Here is a 12,676-nt window from a genome sequence, read left to right on the forward strand (position 1 = left end):
TTTGTAAATTGAGAATTTGCTGTGATCAGTCCTTGAGGCAAGCATTAACAGCTGCCGCAGGCCTTTCTTTCCATTTCCTTCTCAGGCAGGGCAGATAATTGATTAAACTTTTTTTTGGTGCCTCCCCATCTCCCATTTCATTACCTCAACTGAGAATAAACTAAACTTTAAAAAGAATCTGGCTTTCAACCATTGTAATTTGCTTTACTGTGAGAAATTTTAGAGATTTCCTTTAACTTTTTCATAGTCATCCTTAAAAAAGAAAAGAAGACAGAAATGTCATTAGTGGCTGGGGAGATGGCTCAGAGGTTAAGAGCACTGGCTGCTCTTCCAGAGGTCCTGAGTTCAATTCCCAGTACCTCCATGGTGACTCACAACCATTTATAATAGGACCTGATGTCCTCTTCTGGCTTGCAGGCATACATCAGAGCACTCATATATATTCAAAAAAAAAGAAAAGATAATCAGTGATATGCAGATACTTTCTCAGAGTTATAATTCATGTTCAGGTATTCAGGAGACTGTCTTCTTGAGTGACAGCAGGTAATTATGCGGCTACACAGATATGATTATACATAATTACAAGTGCACTGCTTCCTGTCATCTCGACCCGTCTTCCTGAGAGTGGAGGGCAGGGAATGAAGTGAACTGGCTTTATTTGTATGGCCCTCCCTTGGCTTCCAGTCCCCACAATGCAGAAGGCTGCAGCATTGTTTTTAAAATGCATTTAGATGTAACTGTTATGAGAATGCCACATTGAGATTTAAACGTGGCATTTGGATTCAGGTTGTTCCTTTCTCACTCTCCCTTTTAGACTGAGTGCTAATGCAAATCAGTTCCCCTTTCTCTCTCTCTGTTAAGTCTTCAAATGAGATATTTGAAGCTCAGTGCTAGAGCATTTGATCAGCATATTTAAAGGCCTTGGGCTCAGTTTCCCTGAGCTGCTAATTAGAAAATGCATAAATAAAAATAAGGAGAGGTATAATAACTGTCTCTATCAATAAATTGTGTATACTAAATTATCAGATACCCCACGGGAACAGTCTGTGAATCGAGATGGTTTTATTATGAGGTTATGAAAGTGACTGCTGCTGTCATTGAAATGGCGCCCAGTGACCCACGACATGGTGAATGCAGTGATGGGAAGATGTGAAAACTGTGAAAACTGTCCTGGGCTTGGGGAGGGAGTGCGCTGTGCACTTGGTAAGTGGCCGATCTTTTTGCACATCCATTGTTGGCATTGTATAGAAAGGAAAGGAGTAGAGATGGCTTTGGGAGTGAGGCAAGATTATAAAGATGTTTAAATTCAAAAAGGGTTGGAAAGGCAGTCAGTCCTCATTTTTAGGCATGGATTACAAGGCAGTTGGCTACGTGCTGGATGAAACAAATGAGCACCAGTATTCAACAGGATGTGGCACCAGCCTCACTTTCATGGTGTTCGTCTCCCGTTTACAGGAAGGAGTTTATGGAAAGCACAGTGCGGAATGAGCTTTGTTGGAAATGGAACCACTTTCCCACTGGAACAGTGTGAACAATAGGGTGGTATTATTAGAATTCTGGAGGCCCCTGGGTACTCCCCAAGGAAATCCTGGCTAATATTTGTAAGGATACACCTCTACCTAGTTCTTCCTACCCAGAGAACCCATGGGGGATGCAGACAAAGGGATTTTCAGAAACGTAGTATGTGGTTCCTATGTTTCTTTTATTTCCTTTTATTCTCTTTTCTTGTTTTAGACAGAGTCTCACTTTGTAGCCTTGGCTGGCTGAAACTTGCTGTGTAGACCAGGGTAACCTTGAAACTCATAGAGAGCCACTCATCTTTGCCTCTGGAGTGCTGGGATTGAAGGCCTGCAACACCATGCCAGCTTTGTGTACGGTTCTTGTAAACTCATAAGCAGATACTGTGTGGGCCTGGTTCTTGGGGAACAGGTCTTAGCTCTCTCAGCCTCCTGATGCTTCACCCTGGTGATGCACCCTCTTCCCATCTGGCATGCTGCAGGCTCCAGTTCTAATCATTTCTAGGTCCAATCTTGTTTCAAATTGAGGCAACGTGGACTTAACCCACGTGCATGAATTTGAGTGGCTAGAGAAGGGGAGGTCTGGCAAGGCTTAGGAGAGGGGGAAAAACATGATCAAAACTATTATATCAAAACAAAACAAATCACCATCGCCACCACTACAAAAATCCCAGCTAGTTTAGTCACTAGGAAAGCAGAGAAGAAACAGCCAGCAGGTGGTGCAAAACCACAGCCATCAGCTTCCAGCCACCCTGCCAGCTCTGGCTGATAACATGCTGGTGCATTGTTCGAGAGCTTGCAGAGTTAGCAGGTAGAGGACGAAGTTAGGGGCCTCCGAGTCACCAAGCTTGTGCTGATGCCCTGGGAGGGACTAGAAGCCTTCTCAGATGTCTCACTGTGCAATGGAGCTGGCCTGCTGCTCTGGGAGATGAGTTTTATCAGTGTCTTCGTTTCTGGAGTCTCATTTTCAGTCATTTCTCTTCTGCTGCTATCAAAGTTTCTAAGTGTGGCATGCATAGCACATCTAGTTTTATTTTGTTTCCTGCTTATCTTGGAAATGCTGCAGAGTGTACTTGAAAACGGAGAATCCAAATCAATATTGACTAAACACACTCATAATATATTTTGAGGTATTAAGACACCAAGCCATCGAGAGGTCAGGGGTGGTAGATGGAGTCAAAGGGAACCAGCGTGCTGGGAAGCTGAGCAGTGGTCTGGGAAGCTTGGTCTGACTCTGACGGCATCTCTCGTCTAAGCACTACCTTTTGACAATCACATTTCAACGTTTTCCTTTAAGCTCTATGGGCCGGGGTTCATTCTGTGGTCTTTCTTGATTGGCTTTGGTCAGATCACAAAGAATGTGGCTTACCCTGGCTTTATGTCTAGTTTCATGTGCAGAGACCACAGTTGTCCAAAAGCTGTAGTTGATAAGCAGCAGAAGAAAGTGATTGCTGACGGCTGTCATCCAGAACCCAGATGCCCAACCTCGCTTTCTCAGGATGGAACAAACAAGCTCAGTTCATCACCCTCAGGACTCTGCCCAGAGCGCCACACACTGATGCTTGAGGTCCAGCAGGCGGTTCCACTGCAGGGTAGCGTTAGCTCTATCCCAGGGTACAGAGAGACCCCCGGAAACCACTCACTTGCAGATCCGTTCTTCTCTGATCTCACTGTCTTGTCCCACTGTTCTGGAGCAGAATGGCCCAGACTGTCCCTGTCTGAGGCCAAGCGTCAGTCCCATGTCTCCTTGTTGTAGACATGTGCTGCCACTGCCATTTCTGTCCATGTGGTGTTTTTATGGATGCGAAGTGTTACTCCCTCCTCTTGACTCAGCAAGGGGCTAGAACAGTAGTGCCAGTGTGGAATAATCCATTTCAGGGCCATCAGCAGCCTGCAAATTGTTACTGTATGGAGGGGGAACATGTGGATAATTGTACTATAAAAACGTTTTGATTTTTTTAAGGAAGCATTTTGAAGGAACCAGTGAACTGTGATTCATGATCATGACAGTATCTGATTTCATTCTTCCTGTAGTTTTTTAATTTATTTTATTAATTTTAGCTCTAAACAAGTTTCTAGGGTGGTTATTGGAAGTGGCAAGAGGAAACAGGTTTATTCTGCTGTTAGTTTTCCAGCTTCCTTCTATTTAGGACCTGCTGCTGCTGGCCTGGGAAGGGATGGTTTTCACCTTTATAGAGGTGATCTGCTTTCTGGCCACGAGGCGGCGCTCCAGAATAAAGTCATGTATTAAGAAACTCAAAGATGAGAAAGAGTGTTGAGGAGTATTTAACCTATGTAGTTCTAAAAGGTTCAGGAGGATTTTCCCAAATCTGACGACTACAGTCGTCTTCTTCCATTTTTTAGCTTTAAACCTGTAAGAATCCCCTTATAATATAGTTGTGACAGAGGAAAACTTATTAACAGATTCATTATTCATCTCTTATGTTACATATAATCCGTGGCAGCTTTTTGTTGTAAATGGAACTCTGGAGCAAAAAGACATCATCCAGCAAATGAAGGATGGCGAATGGTGCATGAAAACAAAAAATATGAGGGGCTAGTGGTGTTCTTGGGAGCAACCCAGTTTTACTGGGACTAGTGTTGCAAATTTTTTTATGACCCGCACAGCCGCTGGCACCAGACTCCAGGTTTTGCATCTCTGCTCTATTGCATGTTAGTAGTCATTCACGGAGAGTTTAACCTTTTAATGACCCATTAGCAGGGAGGGTACAATAACCTTTCTACTTAGGCTTGTAATGGTGATTCATGAGTTAACAGACACCAGAAACCTGCCTCACTCTAAGCAGATTTTCATACGCCCCATGTGCACATGTGTGTGCATGCATGTGGAGGCCACACACTAGCCTCCCAGTGTCATGGCCAGGAGCTGTCCATCTTGTTTTTTTTTGAGTTAAGGTCCCTCACTGGTATCTGGAGCTCATTAATTAGACTAGGCTAGCTGGCCAGCGATCCCGGGATCTTTCTGTCTCCACCTCTCAGCACAGGAGCCTAAGCTGAACTGACCACATGCACACACACACCACCACATCCACTTTTTATGTGGGAACTGGTCCTCATGATTATTCACCCGGTGCTTTACAGACTGAGCAATTCCCCCCCCCCCAACCCTAACACAGCCTTATTACTGATGTTGTGATCTGTAGCTGTGGTTGAAGTGAGCTGGGGCCTGTACTGGCCTGCTAGGTGACTGCAACAGTCCTTTATCTGACCATAGCCAAGTGAGTTAAGGTGTAAAAAATAGGAGGCATCAACACCAGACCCAATCCTGGGAACAACACATGCCCAAACCCATACATTCTAGGGCATCTTCCCAAGAATGTTTAGAGAGTAGGACTTTTTTTTTTTTTTTGACCATTTAACAAACACCTTCCATAGTTAAAGAGTTTTTATTTACTAGTGAGGATCTAGCATTAGGCACATTACTAAGCATGTCTCTATAGACCATTCTATTAGAGTATCTGCTCTCATGGAGGCATAATTTATAAAAGCAAGAAAGACTCAAAACCATGGCATATATTAAATTGATTTTGCTGCATACAATATGAAGCTTTCAAGTCAAATGACTCTATCCATGATATATTTTTGGTCTTGGAGAAAAGACTTTGCTCTGTGGTCCAGACTAACCTTAATTCACAGTCATGCCTCACCTACCAAATGCTGCGATCACAGTCTTCCACAGTACCCTTTTGGGGCACCTAGGGCTGAGGATGGACAGTACCAGGACCAGTGTGCATGATTAGAGTCTAACTTAGGATGAACATTCAAGAGGTTCTGGGTGATAAGGTCAAGTTGCTCCGCTGCTGCTATATAGGTACTTGGGTGGTATTTGGATTCTGGAGAATTAGATCAGGGCATCCCAGAGAAAGAGCTGGGTATCTTTGGGAACAGGTAAGAAATGATGGAATGGCCAGATTAGAGACTCATAACCAAGCCACCAGCTCCCCATTGACTTTGACCTCGACCATTTTGAAGAGTGCAGTGTGAGCTGAGCATGCCTCTTGTTTTGGGCCCTGTCCCGGGACCCTGCCCAGTTACAATACACTTTTATTTTGTTCCTGTTTGCCAGGTGCTCACCATTTGCTAGTGTCCTTCATAACTCTGAATTCGGTGTGATGTGAACTTACTGGCTGTATTCACTTGGACATATCTGTTTCATGTCTGTAAGGAAGCTGGAGCTGGGAGCTGGCTCCATGGCGTGGGATTCTATTTCTGGGGATGGCATTTTGGATGTGTAGGAAGATTGTCAAAACCTTTGCAATGGAAGGGACAGAACCAATTTGAGAATCACTTGGTTATATAAGAGCTGTCCCCATGCAGGCACCTCGGCTCACTCTCTGTTTTGTTCTTATTCATTCTGAAGAAGATAGTAGAGTATGGGGGGAGTATTCCATGCACTCCTACGAACATGCTAACGTTTGAATGGCCATTCTGAGATGGTGCTTGTGACAACATAATGACAAGGACGAGGGCAGTATATTCGACCTTATTACTTGTGCCCTTACTCTTTAAGTGATTGCATCCCCAGTGGTTAGCCTGCTAGACGTAGACCTTTAGGTAGTCCATGGGGGATGTACTCGCTTTATATCACTAAAGAGTTGCACCTGCTGCCTGGGAGCGGTAGCATTTTGGGAGCTTTTCAAGACCTCAGTCCCATAGGATCTCCTGTGGTAATGTCGCACTTCATCTCAGACACTAGATAGGAAAAACAGGACTTTCCAGTTTTCCTAAGTTTGCAGTCCCCCGCTTAAGGAGCCTCAGTGTTCAGCTAGACAAGGACACACAAGACTCTGTTTTCACTCTCTGCTGTTTAACCGAAGTGCACACTACAACACAGGCAAGACAGAGGGGAGGAAATAGCGTTCCCCCGCCATATGGCTCTCCTGTGGCTCCCAGGCACTGTAAGGGGATGTGAAAGACACTCTCCATGGCCTCTAGAGTCCTTGAAAAAGTCCCTGCCAAATGCTTGCTTTACACTGGGGTGATCCTGCTGTGCATAGTGTCACCATCAGTGAAGAATGAAGAATGAAGGCCAACCCTCTTGTCTTTCCATGAGGGAGTATGTACGACCCTTCTCAAACGGAACCTGGAGGAGCAAGACCACAGGTCTGTTGGGTCCAAAGTCAAGGAGTGCTTGCTTGTCACCTAAACAGCCTTGCAGCCTGCTTTCCATGGGTGCTAGGAGACCTTCCTAAATGTCACAGCAGCAAGTGGCAGCGCTTCTATCTGCCATCCATCTTCCCTGCCACTCAGTCTGTGGGCTGTGCTATACGCCGGAGGATTGTGGGCACACAGGGTGAAAGACCTTGGTCTGCAGAAGCTGGGTGTGTCTCACCGGCGTCTCCTTTCTCTGCGTTTTGCCTCTGCTATTCTCAATGCTGCATTCATTGGTTCTCTGTCTGGGTTTCCTTTGTCCTTGCTCCTCTTCCCGATTTAGAGACCTTTTCCATTCCTTGTTCACCCTTCTATGGAGCCAAACGAAGTAATGAAAGAGAAAGTAGTGCAAAGACAAATGTTCTGAAGATCCAGTGTGTAAATGCCCATCACCCTGTATTCAATACAACCCAGGCGCTGGTCCCATCCTGTCAATCCTCATTGTTCACACAATGTGAAGCTACCAATTTTTGGTTTTTGTCCTTTTGATCAGTCTGCAGAGCTATCTATGTTTATCTGAGAAGTAATGTGCTAAGATTTTCTTCTTAGTTCCATGGCAAGCTTTGCCATATCTGCAAGGCAGCTGGCTCATTGTTATTCCTGAGCTAGAGAAACTGAGGAAGGCTGGTGTGTGGAAACCAGTGTGGCTCTTTATCCACAGGGTCACCAGAGAGAGTGTGTTTGAGACCAGGCCTGTTGGGAGAACAGCCAGATGAGACCCCAGAGAAGAAAGCTCAGGCCTTTCTCTCGTCTGAGGAAAACATTGCAAGTCTGAAGTTCCTTGGAGAAAACCCATCTCTAGTTGGTTTGTGTGTGGTAAGAACCACACCAGGTATCAAAGGCTGAAGAGAACTTTGTGGATTCCAGCTCTCTGGATCACTTTTAGATTGCATCTCCCTTAGTTACCTGTGCGGTGCCTTTATAATAGATCAGGGGATGGGATATGGTCATGTTGATCTTTAATCTGTCTAAAATGTAAGAACCAAATTATCTGTTCATTTAAAAAAATTCAGTTATTAGCATTTATGATATTTAAGACTTTGAATAATGAACCTCGAGTCACAAAGTCCTCAAGCTAAGGAAAGGCTAGGCCTCCCTAGAGCTTAGTTAATGAACGTGCTGTCACTCTGGGCCTCCACCCTTGCTGTTGCCTCTGCCTGAAGCCTCTTTCTCCTCTGCAGTCCTCAGCCTTGCTATTGCTTCTCTAGTAGAGCGTGGTGAAGGCTGCCCTAGCTCTAGGCCTGTCCCATCTCAGCTCCCATCACTTTGCATTGCTCACACTTACTCGCCAACCCATACCCTCCATGGCAGTAGGACCTGTTTTACTCAGCACACCATCGCATCCTGTCACTCAGCACAGTTCCCATCTTGAATAGACATAGGGACAAGTGTGTGTTAAATGAACAAATGAATTAGTGGGTCAATGAATGGTTTTCCATTTAAGAAAAGAGTTGTTTACTCTGTGTATACAGTACAAGTGGAGCCAGGTACACAAACACACACACACACACACACACACACACACACACACACACCCATAATATTGAAAACAAAGACGACAATGTGCCCTTAACATTCACAGAAGGAATAAAAATACCATGTTAGTGGAATCCATGGAATTTTCTAGTAAAAGCGATGATGGATGTGAGTAGGCTGTGGTGAAGAGGGTGAGTAGGGGTGATGAACCAGGATTTAAAAAAAAAAAAATGAAAGATAGAAATTTTCATTCTATTCTGTTCTTTTAATCCAGGTCATGGAAAAGCATTAGCTGGAGCATTTGGTGTTTGGTAATTTTTTAACTAGGAAATCATTTTAAATTATGGCTAGAGCTGAGGATTTCACCATTGTGTGAGTATAAAGAATCTGATAGGAACTTAGGAAAAATTGGGGTAATGTTGGTGAAACTAGGAATGGGGGCTGTAGGAACAGAGCGGGGGAATAAGTGTGAAAGCAAAGGTATATAAATGTTGGGGTTGGTGACCGGCTGTGTGATGTAGATGATGCAGATGAGCTTCTATGGACAGCCAATGGTGTGGCTCTTCCCACATATAGGGCATACAGCTTTGACCCAGAAGGTGTGTTCTTCCTTTATGGAATAACCGTCTCTGGTCTGAATGTGTTCCCCAAAACCCAAGTCTACATACTGAAGCTGAACCCTCAAGGCGGCCATTGTGCTCCTGTGAAGTGGGAGCCCACTTACCCCTTCCTTGCTGTGGGGACAGTGTTCAAGGTACCAGTTTTGAGCCCTCACCACACTGGAATCTGCTAGCAGCTTGAGGTTGGACTTCTCTGTGGGAGGCCTGATCCCATATTTTTCCCAGGGTACTTCTGAGGAGTGAGGCGTGAGAAATATTTAGATAGAAAGATAGAGGGGAGAGAAACAGATAGAAACACAGGATAGCCTCGGGAGGGCCTGGATCCTCATCCACCAGCCTCTTCCATCTCTTCTAAAGGACTATATATAGGACTGCCAAGGGGTGGAGCAAAAGGCCTCCCCCAGCACAGCAAGTGCAGACCCTTCCAATCACTGGCAACACACGCATGGTCAAATTATCTCTAATGCAGCCCTGCTGGGTAAGCAAGTTTCAGCTCTCACTAGGAAACCTCTGTGGCCTCCACCCTTCTCAATGGCTAGGCCTGTTTGAGAGAAAGTTTGTTCTTCTGTCACCTGATTTGAAGTGGTTTATGACAGAGTCCAAACAGAGAGATGAGGACATCTGAATTACTGGTGGGTCGTTCCTGTGGCAGTATCCAGAAGCCATTCAGAGGAAGAGTTAATGCTTGGCTCTTCACATTTACTCAAGAGACACTACTCTGGCTAGTGTTCGGTTATCTAAAAAAGAAAGCGGTGATGGGAAGAGGAAAGAGAATTGCCTTTATCTGTAGCATAAAGCCCACCCATTGGGCTGGGGTGCTTTCTTACGGCATGCTACAGTTGTTTATGAGAGCTTCTGGGTAGGGCTGAGCCTGAGAGCATGCTGCTTTGTAGAGGTTGAGCAGAAGAGAGGACCCCAGTAAGACTTTGGCCAGAGCCAGAGTTTATATTCAGCCAGGAAACGGAGGAGGCCAGCAGCACCTGCATGGGGGCTGTAAGCACCTGCCTTCTGGTAGAGGAAAAAGGAACAGGAGGAGAAAGCTGGCACAGATGTAGGCCGATGAGGGGTGTGCTGCCACAGGAACTAGCCCAGGTCACGAGCTGTGAATGCCACCGAGAGAAGCGGGTAGATGGGAATGGAGAGGGGGGCTTGGCATTTGGAGTAGAACCAGCAAGAAAAGGACGCCCGGGTGACCTTAGAGAAGTTTCAGGGTTCATAGAGCTGAGCCCAGTCCTCAGCCCTATCTCTATGAGTTGGTTAGAAATACGAAGCGTTTCTGGATGGCTGAACACCTTTTTATGAAAAGGTTGTTTGTGTTGTTGTTATAGTTGCTTTGTAGTTATGTTATAGAAAATTTAGGATATATTAGGGGAAAAAACACAACAGGTTTACCACCTTCACAGAAAATTGTGAGCTTTTGTTGATATCTATTCCCTCCTGTACACACGTGTCCTTCCATCTCCCTCCCTGTGCACACGTGTCTTCCATCTCCCCTGGGCACACGTGTCCTTCCATCTCCCTCCTGGTGTACATGTGTCCTTCCATCTCCCTCCTGTACACACGTGTCCTTCCATCTCCCTCCTGTGCACACGAGTTCATTCTGTCTCCCTCCTGTGCACGCCTGAAGTTTTCACATCTTTCCTGTGCACACATATAAGACAGTTAAGGTAAAAGTCTGAGTGTATGTACTAGATTCGTGCTTCTGGGTGGTCATGTATTTGTGTCTGCCTATGTAAGGCTGTGTGATCATCCGTGTACCTCTCTACCAGGAAGAGGAAAAGTTATGGAGAAACTGGATGGCCTGACTAATTCGGAGGATTAGGGAACAGAATTGGCAGTCTCCATAAAAGCCATCAGCACTGTCCTATTTTTAGGTCTCCTAGTGACTCAACACTGTATATGGTGCTCCATCATTTTCAGTATCGAGGATGAGTAAGTTTGCCGCAAAACGTCACTGGTTACCAAGGAGCCACACTGGAGCTCCTGGCCCTGCAGGGAGCCACCCTGAGGGGGGACTCCTGGTACTGTATCATTCGGGTACTCCCTTTATCTCCGTGGTCAATGCCTCCATCTCTCCTCTCTGCATTCCTAATTATGTAATATGTCCTGTGTGTGAGTGGTGCGTGCCGTGTGTGTGTGTGTGTGTGTGTGTGTGTGTGGTGTGTGTGTGTGTGTGTGTAGTGTATAGAAATAAGCTCTGGGCACGTGCACACAGCCAGAGATGGCTGGATAAGCATTGCTATGTGGTTTGGCATTGTAGACTCTCCCTGGCACGGGGGCTCACCCTCTCCGAGTCTCTCTCTCATATCATTCTTTGCTTCTTCCATCCAGAGAAACCAAGGCAGAGGCAGCCAAGGCACTGGAAATCATGAGGTGGTACTAACCCAGTGAACACTGTTGTATTCTGAGGTCTTCAATCCTCACAAAATTTGTGTGTGAATGCACATGTGCAGGTTTTTTTTTTTATTGCTGTTGTTGTGTGTTTAGCCTGTGGATGTTTTTCTTTACACTTTTAATAACATTTATTTGGGCAATCAATATGATGATGTCCCTACAGGGGAAGCTTGAGATGAGATTGTGAAAAAGCAAAACAAACGCTCAGGGAAACACACTGCTTCCAAAGGCGAGTGCGCACCCGACCTGCCCTCCCTCACTGCACTTGCTTTTCTTTTTCTTTTTTTTTTCTCTTTCTCTTTCTTTTCTTTTCTTTCTTTCTTTCTTTCTTTCTTTCTTTCTTTCTTTCTTTCTTTCTTTCTTCTTTCTTTTTCTTTCTCTCTCTTTCTCTCTTTCTCTCTCCCTCGTCCCTCTGTCCCTCCCCTCCGTCCTCCCTCCCTCCTCCCTCCTTCTGCTTTTCCTTTCTTCCTTTTTTTTCCCAGACAGGGTTTCTTGTGTAGGTTTGGTGCCTGTCCTGATCTTGCTCTATACACCAGGCTGGCCTCGAACTCACAGAGATCCACCTGCCTCTGCCTCTTGAGTGCTGGGTTAAAGGCGTGCACCATCACCGCCGGCTCTCACTGCACTTTCACTGAGCTGTGGGTTTTGTTGTTGTTTGTTTGAGACAGGGTCTCGTTATGTAGCCCTAGCTGGCTGAAACTAACAGTGATCCACCCACCCACACTTCCTGAGTTCTCGGAATCAAGGCATGTGCCACCATGCCTGACAGAACTCTGTGTTTGTCTGTTGGCTTTTCAGGGTCTTTCTGTGGAGCCCAGGCTGGCTTCTTGCCTCAGCCTACAGGATACTACCAACTCCGTAGTTTTTGACCGACCACTTCCTGAACTGTGCACTCCAAAATGTCCATATATTATCAATCAACTTTGATAGATAGCGTTTCATGACAAGGTTGGCCCATGGTTTAAGGTGGATTCCTCATATCTGCGTGTATGTGCGGGGATTTTACATTTCACAGAAGGATCTGTAAACATTTCTGTGTAACAGTTGTCCACACTTAAGATTTTTCTTAGGCAAGATTAATCAAAGACTTCAGTCAAAAATGTGAGAATGTTTGTAAAACTCTTGTTTTAAATTAAATTTAAATTATTTGTACTTTTTAATTTAAAAATTATTCTTCTTAATTAATACACGGTAGACTTTTAGTCATAGTTTTAAGTATTTTGAATTTGTATTTTTAATGAACTATTTTAATTCTTCTTTTAAAAAAGCTGTGTGTGTGTGTGTGTGTGTGTGTGTGTGTGTGTGTGTGTATAAAGTACATGGGTGCAGGTGCCTGCAGAGGGAAAGAGAGTACTGTGCTCCCTGGAGCTAAAGATACCTGCTGCTGTGAGCCCTCATGTAGGTGCTGGGAACTGAACTCTGGTCCTCCACAGAGCAACAAGCACTTTATCCAGCCCCTAATACTATAATTTGTATTTACTTTTGAAATTGTTCTAA

At 45.1% G+C, this 12,676-nt stretch overlaps 1 pseudogene; it reads left to right on the forward strand.

Moving 5' to 3' along the window:
- Positions 1–1,347: 1,347 nt before the first annotated feature.
- Positions 1,348–12,676, forward strand: part of LOC114685734 — a 318,181-nt pseudogene continuing 306,852 nt past the window's right edge.

This window comes from Peromyscus leucopus, unplaced genomic scaffold (assembly GCF_004664715.2).
Source record: "Peromyscus leucopus breed LL Stock unplaced genomic scaffold, UCI_PerLeu_2.1 scaffold_113, whole genome shotgun sequence".
In the NCBI taxonomy this organism is placed as follows: domain Eukaryota; kingdom Metazoa; phylum Chordata; class Mammalia; order Rodentia; family Cricetidae; genus Peromyscus; species Peromyscus leucopus.